The sequence below is a fragment of the Gossypium hirsutum genome, chromosome D01 (assembly GCF_007990345.1).
Source record: "Gossypium hirsutum isolate 1008001.06 chromosome D01, Gossypium_hirsutum_v2.1, whole genome shotgun sequence".
NCBI lineage: Eukaryota > Viridiplantae > Streptophyta > Magnoliopsida > Malvales > Malvaceae > Gossypium > Gossypium hirsutum.
This window is the reverse complement of record NC_053437.1, coordinates 55,218,016-55,226,583: the sequence shown is the minus strand read 5'-3', so window position 1 is coordinate 55,226,583 and position 8,568 is coordinate 55,218,016. Positions and strand designations below refer to the sequence as shown.

General features: G+C 36.3%; 1 pseudogene; it reads right to left on the bottom strand.

Moving 5' to 3' along the window:
* Positions 1-330: 330 nt before the first annotated feature.
* On the bottom strand, positions 331-4,291 carry LOC107921017 (beta-galactosidase 13-like; annotated as a pseudogene).
* Positions 4,292-8,568: the final 4,277 nt, after the last annotated feature.

Genomic DNA, 8,568 nt, shown 5'->3' with positions numbered 1-8,568 from the left:
TAATTTACATTTTAGAGAGGTTAAAGTACCCTAATAACAAGATACAAGAAAATAATTTAAAACTAAACATAGTTTTAAGGAACAATAATGTTTAAAGATAGTTTTACTTATTAAAATTTATAAATTTTAAATACTCCTATTATATACTCTTAATCATTTTAATTTTAAAATTTTTTTAATGTGAACTGAGTTGACACTTGTGGTATCAAACTCGGTCCAGCATCTTATAGTATAGATAATTATATTTCTTAATTTAATTAAAAAATAACCAATGCAGATGTTTTTTTGCTTAAATGGAAGACAAGAAAAAGAAAAAGGGGCAAGTTATTGTAATTCTGGAATTCGCAGATCTTCATTTAATATTTAAGAAATACAAATAAATAGTTCAAGCACTCCTCCATGCACCGTCTTAGCTCAATTAAAAAAAATAAAATGTGAAGCTTAACCCAAGCTGTGTCGAAGCACGCATTTGTTTAGGCACATTTGACTTGGACGGCCAAAGTCTTCCTGAGATGGGTACATGCGCCATTTTGGTCACTGAAATGAATGCTATCTAGTGGGATTTGGCAGCTGGGCTTCCCCAAGCAATACTTCTCAACAACTTGCTTGGATTCTGGCGCTGTGCAATTTCCAATAAAGTAGGCTCCGCAAGCGCCAAATGGATCACCATAGCTGGCAAACTCCACTGCCACGATTTGCTTCTTGCCTGGACATATTAATTCAGCCCTTGGTTTCAAATCATTCACTTTGGGTTGGAGAGTACCATTTTTGGTTTCGAACAATCTCGGGGATGGTGGGTGAATTTCACTCACAGCACTGCAGATTGTATCCCTGTTCACTGTTACTATATGGACATCTTTAGGATTGCCTTCTTCTTCCTCAAGGAGGACAATCAGGTTCTTTGGCTTCAAGTATGCCCGTGGGATGTGGTACCTGCATTACATGAATTTTAGCTTCTTTCTAGTTTATAATTTTTATCGGTTAAAAGACTGTTTCAGCGTTTATAGTGTACATACTCGGATTGTGTTGGCTTCTTAAGAGGACTAAGGTAATTGTTCCAATATCGGCCAATGCTTCTACCATTGATCCAAACCATACCCTTCCCCATACCAGTCATAACAATGGCAACTGGGTTGTCCCCTTCTGGTGCATCAAAATATCCCTTGTACCATGTTAATGGTCCTCCTTGGTCAGGCTTTGTCCACTGAACAGACTTTGAGCCTTCTTCAGTAAACAATTTCTTCTTTTCTCCATCAATTCCAACCTGAAAGGGGATTCCAAATTACGTTTAAGAAGCCATCTCCACCACTAAACTATTACTTGAGATTTATTATAGAAAGTGACAAGTCCAGTGGGTACCTGATGGCCCCAACCATTTTGTGATATGTCGAGTGTTCCAGTGTTCAAACCAAGGATGGTGATAGAACGAGGCCCAGCAAACCTTTTCTCCATGTAGGCTCCGCTATCCTGGATTAGCAAACAAAATCACATGTTAATTGATTTTATAAATTTCATTTTAAGCGTAACAAAGTGCTGTAAGTTGCAGAAGCCTTACGGGGAGTCCCACTAAGTAGCCTAAGAGAGCAATATGGTTTTCCCCTTCCTTCAAGCTTACAGCTCTCTGGAAAACAAAGCTCTTCTCAATTTTGCTCCCATGTGCAGAACCGGCGTATTCACCATTTACATAGGCATGGATTCCATGGCCAAGACTTGCAACCCGTAAAACTGGGCTGACATTTTTCTTCATTGGTAAATCACGTCGACCCAACTTAAGGCTGCAGGCAGAAACTCATAGTTCAATATCCTTTCTATGTGTAACAGGTGAAAATCAAGGTGTTCATTTTTAAGTTTCAACTCACCTAGTTGTGTACCAAGCATAGTCGGTTGTATCTTTGGTCAAATGAAAAAGCTCCCTTGGCACGTCAAACTTAAATCCAAGTCCGACAGGAGGGACTTCCCTGTACATCTCCCAGTTAAAATTCTTGTTTGCAATTTCTGATCTTACAAAGTTTCTTGAGTTATGTTGAGTTGTGACCTGAGTTAAAAAAATCAATGGTAAGTTAATTCACAGGTTGTAAAACACAATGGGGCAGCTTATGTGAGCTTGTAGAATTGGAGATACCAGTTGAGTGTTGAAAACCACGGTCTTGCAATCAGGGAGGACGCTAATGGAACGAGCCGGCAGGCGAATGTCCTGGCCCCTGAAATTCACATGTTGTGCCAGACGAGTGTTATTGTTGGCCAAGAAAGCCGCACAGGCTGAAGTTCCAGGTTGTTGCCAGACTATAGCCTGCAATATCGCGATACATTAACTTAATTCCCTAGTAGACTAACCAATATCTATTTACCCAAATATCCAATTCGATTACTCCATATAGTTGCATTGCTTACCTGTTGATCTGGACCCAACTTTAGAGTAGTAGGAACCCCCAAAATAGAGCCCTTTTGCACAAACTCAAGGCCCTGTGGACGTCCTTAAGATGACCCCACTTTGGTTCCCTTTGAAGACCTAAAGCATTAAAATGTGAAAGTTAGCTGCATACACAACTTCAATCCATAGATCATCAGATAACATGTTCTTAATCCTACCAAATTCATCAAGAGGGGCTTCGTCATAGTAACGAGTTGTTGTAAATGAGGCACTTGTCCTGCCAAAATTGGTGCCACCATAGTACTGGAGACACAAAAAGAACAGTGAGGTTTGTCTAAAAAGAGTGTCATTTAGCTAAGAAATGAAGTCAGAGAAGACAGCCAATTATCTTCCTATACCATATAGTAGTTGACCATGCTTCCATTTTTGGAGAAGAATCGAGCAACTGAGTAAGCCAAATCTTCAGCTGACCTTTGGGATGGTGGATCACCGAATACTCTATACCTGAATCGTTAAAAAACCCATTGAAACAGCCACAAAATTAGCCTATATATACACCAACATATTCGAATCTTCTTTAACATCTTCATATAAACTGCACCACTACTTACTGTGCAGTCCAGTTCTCAGTCCACAATGCCGGCTTGTTGCGCTTATTTGGACCATAGAAAGTATCTCCACAGTGCCTTCCATTGCATGTATTGATCTGAAGAACCAAGTATATTACATTTCTCACTTTGTTATGCCATAATAAACACGTTTTCCATCTCATTTTTTTTTATCAATTAAAAACTTACAACGGGATCTGGGGCGTCCCTCTGCTTGCACATGATCCATGGGACATTGGCATTCAAGCTAAGGGCCAGTTTTCCAGCCCATTGAACATAACTATCCCTTTTTCCCTGAATGCTCGTTGAATAGTGTTGTATTCATTCTCGATCTGTGCTAAAATAATAGGTCCTCCTTGTGGAGCAAACAACTTCTCTTGCTTCAGTTTGTCAACAATCATGGTCACAAACCTTTTCATGTGTTTCTACACAAGTTAAAAGTTTGGTTCAGATTTGAAGCCTTGCATCATATTTGTGTATAACTTTGATGTATTTATCCCTCAGAACATTACCTTGAAAGGTTCATTATCGGATCGGAAAATGATGCCGGGGACCTCTCTTAACCATATGGTAATCCTCTGATAGTTTCAGTGCGAAAAAGTCAATATGGAGGACTCGTATAAATTTTAAAGAAGAATTTGGGAAAGTTTAAATGGTTACCCGTGATTCCATTCAGCTTGGATAAAAGGGCCGACCCTAACGACTGCATACAACTTATGCTCATGAATCAACTTGATGAACTTCACCAAGTCAAATTCTCCTTCAAAGTTGTACTGTCCCTCAACTGGTTCGTGTCCATTCCAGAAAACATACGTTTCAATCGTATTGATGCCTCCCTGCTTAGCTTTTTAATCAGGTCCGGCCACATCTGCAAAATCCCAGTAGTTGTAAATAATCTAAATCCATCCATCCATCAACCAAACTATATTATACAGAGAGAAAAGCAAAAGATGCATACATCTGGGGTGCTACGTGGGTAATGGATAGCTCCCGAAAAGAGAAGCTCTCGTTTGCCATTGATGATCAAGGACCTTGCGTCATATGTCACGCCCTGAGCCTTCTGACCTCCTACCTTACCTTCTTCGTCCCCTTCCTCGGTACCCTTCTGAATCTCTTCGACATTTGCATTGCTATAAGCAATCAACAATGTCGACAAAAAGAATATCACGAGTAAACGCCGAGGTTCTACCATTGTTATATATACCAGTAGAAGAACCTTTTATTCTTTGGGGTTGGAGCGGCGTTGCTACTATAAGTAAGGAAAGGAGCCTCACTTTTACGGGGAGCCTCTTTAGCTTGGCAAAGAGGAGAAGCTCGAAGAACAACGTAGCATAAAGTCAATTATTTATAGTGTTGGGATTACTATTTTTAACCATCGAATGTTTGCTGGTTTTACTATTTTTGTTGAGAAAATTTGCTATCTTCGGAAGAAATTGAATTTTGGCTGTCACACATTATCTAATCTGTTCCGATTTTCAACTCAACTCAATCACTCTTTCTTTAGTTAAAAATTTAAAAAGATGATTTATCTTGTGGTGAAATGTTTGTTAAATTAATATTTTTTATAATGATGATTATAATCTCATATGTTATTATAATATCTATTAATATAATCTCATAAATATTTGTATTATTATATTTATATTTAAGATTTGTGTCATGCAACTTTCAAAAATTAAAAATCTCATATGCCATGTTTCTTTTCCTTTTTTTTTTCATGCAACTTGTTCTAAATTCCTTATTACACAATATTTATTTTTAAACTCATTTATATATTATTACTTTATATATTACCTATTTTTATTTTTTATATATTATTTATTTTAAACTTATACATATATTACCTATTTTTATATATATAATTTATTTATTGATTTGTATATTGTTGATTTCAAATTTTTTTCTCTTATTATTCATTTTCAAATTCCTTCTTTTTAAATTTGTTTACATTTTATTTTGCCTTATATTTTTATTTTATTTTATACTCTTTGTTTTAAATTCATTGGTCATTGATTATTGATGCTAGTATTTAAATAATTGTCATTATGTGTTTTATAAATTGTTTATTTGTATTTTCATATTGCCGTTTTTTAATCAAAGTTTTTATGCATCGTTTTAATATTGCATCAATTTTTCCTAATTTTTAAAAAAGAAAACTTTTAAAAATAAGGCAATATTCGGTACTTTGGAGCTTTGAGAAAATCGTGCCCTAACTTACTGGGTTTCGATTTTTTTATCCAAATAACCGAATAGCCTTTTTAAACTTTAATGCATGAGACAAGCTTAGTTTCTAGGGTTAAAATGTCGTATCCTAACTTACTGGATGTGACATCTTATTACTTCGGGACAAGGAGATTTTAACATCAAATTCGATTTATTCAAGTTTTAAATAGGATCGTATTTTAAAATCTTTTCAAATTTTCGACATAGGACGTTAATTAATCAATTAGGTACCAATTTTTGGACGTTACGAGGGTGCTAATCCTTCCTCGTGCGTAACTGACTCCCGAGCCCGTTTTCTCGAATTTTGTAAACCAAAATCATTATTTTAATAAATCAAAATATTTTATTAAAATGATTAATCTCAAGGTGACCCGATCACAACTCAAAAAAAGATTGGTGGCGACTCCATTTTCGTTTTAAAAGTCGACCCCATTTTTCAAAATAAAAATAGTTTAGACAACTTGGCGACTCCACTGGGAACCATAAGAGAGTCAAGCCGTAAATTGATTAGTTTTTGTCTTTTTTGTCGAAAGTTGAAATTTTGGTTTTTAACATATGATCCTCTCATTGCATTTCATCTGTTTTGAGTTATAGTTTTCATCATGTTTTGTATTTTAAATTTTTATATCTCCACACATTGCATTGCATGACCGTTGGTCACACCTTTTTAAGTGGGAATGAGAAGCTACTCCTTCATGAGGCTTTCACCTCCGTGCAGGATAGTGGATTGCTTTCGGGATATATCCGTACCTATGTCTTCGTGATATTTTCATCTCTGTGCAACCATAGGGAAATGTATTCCCCTGAATTGAACTCGGTCCATATGAGCCTATAATGGGTGAGGATCAAGGAATCTGCTAGTTCAGGTACCCTTGCGTTAGAACCGAACTGCATATAGAGAGCCCTGAGAACCTACCCTAGTGGTCACCCAGATAGGTGTTCTATTCTGTTGTTTATTTCTTTTGTACTGACGTATTTTGTTTTGTGATTGATTGCTTTGCATTTTCATCATAGAAAAGAGGTGTTGATTCAAATTTGATTGCTAAATAGAAAAGCTTGTCATGGAAAACGAATTTCTTGATAAAGTGGAATATAATGTGACTGTCCGAATATGGTCTGATTAAACACAACGAGAGAAGGCTGGAAGTTCGTGGAGGAATATACGAATATGCTTCGCTGCTTGAGGATTCAAACTGACAAAGATTATTCGAGAGCTGTCACGTCTCAAAGAAACTAAAGAGCATCGCGGGGTGAGCAATGGGTCGTGGCTCGGGTAAAATAAAAAGGAGATAGTAGAGACAGATTTTGGAAAATTCGCAAGATTTGATCCTAGCATCTGGATATGAAGAAAAAGATCGATGTCTTCACCTGGAATATGAGGGCAAAGCCGCATATGGAATCCATTTTATGTAAAGAAATTTGTTTTCTAGAAAATTTATTCTAATGGAATTGAATTCAGAATTAATGCCTCTCTTTATTTTTACATTCATTCCATGCATCTGCATTACATTGCATCATATGCATTAGATATTCATAAAAGGACCCTAATTAGGTAAAATTATTTCAGTTAACCTGGGGACCAAAAAAAGTCTATCGACTAAGCATCGTTACGGTACTCACGTAAGAACAAAAGTAATAGACTAAAGATTGGAAAGGTTAGAACATATTCAAAGAGAAATGCAAGACCAGTTGAAAATGCAAATGCAAGAGCAATTGACCAAAATTCAGCAAGATATGAGGGACCAGATGTTAGAGTCTTAAAAAATATGATGGATTAATTGACCCAATTGTTAACCTGGGGCTAGAAAAAGGGAAAAGCCATATGGTCAATTCTGGAGATGATAATGACGAACCTCCGGGTTTCACCCCGATAAATGCTCAGACACAACTTGAGGTGTACCCACGAGAACCATCTGTTACGATCAGGCCACAACAATATCAGTTCGATACCTCTGTACCATTAAACTACCTGATATGTTCAGTTTCTAATCCGGGGAATAATCCAACTAATCTCGTTGTCCCTGATCTCGATGAGGTGGCAGAAATGGAAAAGGCAAAGGTAGATCTGCTGAAACAACTTAAGAACCGATACAGATGGCTGGAAGAGAAATTTAAAACAATGGAAAATGCTGACTACCATTACGAGGTTGACGCTAAGGACTTGAGCCTGGTCCAAGATCTAGTACTCTCGCCAAAGTTCAAAACTCCAGAGTTTGAAAAGTACAATGGGACTAGTTGTCCTGAAGCTCACATCACGATGTTCTATCGAAGGATGACAGGATATGTTAATAATGACCAGTTATTAATACATTGCTTCCAAGACAGTCTGATCGGGTCAGCAGCAAAATAGTACAACCAATTGAGCCGTGCTAAAATTAATTCATGGAAAGACTTAGCATAAGATTTTATGAAGCAGTATAATCATGTAACAAACATGACACCCGGCAGAATTACTTTACAGAATATGGAAAAGAAGCAAAGTGAGAGCTTCAGGCAATATGCCCAAAGATGGAGAAAGGTGGCAACACAAGTTTAGCTACCACTTTTGGAGAAAGAAATGACGATGCTTTTCATTAATACTCTGAAAGCTCCGTTCATCAACCACATGTTGGGAAGTGCTACCATGAGCTTTTCAGATATGGTAATGTCCAACGAGATAATCGAAAACGAGATACGGAGTGGGAAGATAGACGCAGGAAAAAGTGCCAAACGATCAACCCCGAGAAACAGGGAAAATAAAGTGAATAACTTGAGCACTAGGCATTCCAAATCAGTCACTGTAGGTCAACCGAGGACCGTACCAACTAGCTATCAAGGCTCTTCAAGGTAGGAATCCAACTCGAGACCAAATACAGAAAGCTTCCAGTTCACATCCATCCCAATGACATATAAGGAGCTGTATCAGAATCTTTTTTATGTGCATGTGGTGTCTGCGTCCTACTCAGAACCTATGCAACCTTCATTCCCAAAATGGTATAATGAGAATGCCCAATGCAAGTACCACGTGGGAATAACGGGTCACTCAATCTTGTGGTGAAATGTTTGTTAAATTAATATTTTTTATAATGATGATTATAATCTCATATGTTATTATAATATCTATTAATATAATCTCATAAATATTTGTATTATTATATTTATATTTAAGATTTGTGTCATGCAACTTTCAAAAATTAAAAATCTCATATGCCATGTTTCTTTTCCTTTTTTTTTTCATGCAACTTGTTCTAAATTCCTTATTACACAATATTTATTTTTAAACTCATTTATATATTATTACTTTATATATTACCTATTTTTATTTTTATATATTATTTATTTTAAACTTATACATATATTACCTATTTTTATATATATAATTTATTT